Here is a 2,617-nt window from a genome sequence, read left to right as displayed (position 1 = left end):
TTAAAGTATTTGATAAGTTTTTGACCAGCATTTTTCTTAGAATCAACTATCAATGTTTGTGAACGTCGTATGGTACTTATTCGTGTAGTCGTGAGGTTAACGTCAACCTACCTGTACCCAGTGCGGAATAGTCGTTATTTTGTATTGTGTATTAAACATTTGTAATGACATCACTTTCATATTTTTTCATAAAACCTGTGGTAGTTAAAAATAATGAAAATGAAAAGACGGAATCAAATTCAAATGAACAAGAAATAGAGAAGGACGAAATGCCTAGAAAAAAGGTAAAAATATCAATGAACTACACATATAAATACATTGATAAATATATTGGTTATGGGTTTACTTATATAAATGAAAACGGAGTAGATTTGAAAATATGTACAATACAATTATTAAAAGAAATGTTTATTTTTCAATATAATTTAATTAATATTATGACCTGTTATTAGTACAAGTAATATGAGTAAAAAAAAAAATTAAATTAAGAGTACCCAATAGTTATTTTTTATTCTGCCATTGAACATTATTTTATAAAAAGGTCGCATGAAAAATTTGGTAAATATCTTGGGTCGCCACTACACAAAGGTTAAGAACCGCTGGGTTAGAAGATTTTGGAGATGGATTTGACGTTAAAACATCTCAGAAAGCTAACCATGGGTTGGTATTAATGATACAAAGTTTGGCAGAAAACTTAAATCAACCTATAGCAGTTTTTGCCTCCAAGGGATCAGTAAAAGGTAAATTTAGAATTAAATATAAGAAAAAATATTTCACATAATTTAGGTAATGCATATTTGCATAAAATAAATATGAATTGTAATTTAAATAGGAGTCGATCTGGTAAAAATTATAATTAAAGCAATACTTTTACTTGAGAACGCGGGTGTTCAAGTTCTGGGTATAACTAGTGATGGGGCATCCACAAATCGGACAATGTGGAAAATCTTAGGTGTTGGAGCAAAAATTGGAAAAATTCAAAATTCGTTTGAAAATCCTTTTGATGCAAATAGAAAAGTATTCGTTTTTTCTGATGCCCCTCATCTAATTAAAACCATCAGAAATAGATTACACTCAAAAAAAACTTTAAAAGTAAGATTTCATATACATGACATATTATGTATATTTATAATTTATGTATTATTGTATTATATTATATGTATACAATAACTCTAAATTTTACATTTTATATTTTTAGGTAAATCCCCAAGATGGCTATGTTAAATGGCAAATTTATGAAAATTTATTCATACATGATTCAAAAACAACTTTCAAAGTATGTCCTAAACTTACTAAAAACCATTTTAATTTAGATAATTTTACCAAGATGAAGGTGAAATATGCTGCCCCAGGTTAATATTACTTATACATAATACAATTTTAGTAGTTCATAGCCATATTATAATGAGGTGTGTTTATCAGATTTTTAGTAAATCAATGGCAGACGGAATTAAATTTTATAATAGCAAAAAATATTCTGGTTTTACTGAATGTGAAGACACTATTAAGTTTACTCTTAAAATGAATAACCTTTTTGATGCTCTGAACCGAAAATTTCCTGCTGAAGGCATCAAATCGAATAGTCCTGATCTAGAGGTTTTTTAAGTGTTGCATGACGTAGTGTGTATATATGTACTTCTTCTGTGGCTGTCATACAATGGAAGTGTTAAAACATCATTTTTAATACCTAACAATAGTTAACATAGTTAACATGGAAATAACATAAATTATGATTAATTAATTTAATTTTTAAGGTACTAAGAGATGCATCGAATTGGTTAAACAGTTGGGAAAGGAATTTGGAACAAAATTTAATAACTGATAATGATTTTCTGACAAAACAAACATCAGAAGGACTAAGAATGACCATTCAATCTACAATAGATTTATCTAATTTCTTTTTGAATGAATGTGGCTTTGCATATGTCTTGAGCAATAAATTCAATCAAGACCGCTTAGAGGTATGATAGTCGATGTAGAAAATAAGCATCAAGTTCTAAACTTATTCTCATTTAAATCATTAAATATACCTATATAACACAAAAATAATAACAATGGACATTTTTCAGAAATTTTTTGGTATAATTAGGCAAACTGCAGGTCCAAATGACCATCCATCAACACCGACATTCCTTCAATTATATCGAATGTTGTCAGTCTATTCAATAATTAAACCCCCAAAATCGGGAAATTGTAGCATATTAGAAGGTACCTCCTACCTATATTCTATTTTGTGCAATTTAAATTATAATGTATCTGTTTAATTAATATCTTAAATTTTCTATTTTAAGAAAATTGCCCACTCATTTCTTTAGCTGACATCAAAAGTATAATTCATGACCAAAATAATTCTATTGAAAGAAATAACAAGATTAAGAAGTTGAAAGCGAAGATTGATGGAATTGTTGAAGAAGGCTGTTGGACGTTTGATGATGTTTTTTCAGAACACAATTACAGTGATTTAGATTCTTCTGTATTTGAATGCATCGTTTATTTTTTAGCCGGGTAGTATAAATGGCATTAGTTCAACTTACTATCTATTGCTGTATATTCTAGTTATATCCAATAATCAATTACTTATTGTTGTTAAAATAATATTTATTATGTTTTGTTACTC

This window comes from Acyrthosiphon pisum, chromosome X (genome assembly GCF_005508785.2).
Source record: "Acyrthosiphon pisum isolate AL4f chromosome X, pea_aphid_22Mar2018_4r6ur, whole genome shotgun sequence".
NCBI lineage: Eukaryota > Metazoa > Arthropoda > Insecta > Hemiptera > Aphididae > Acyrthosiphon > Acyrthosiphon pisum.
This window is presented reverse-complemented; position numbering follows the sequence as displayed.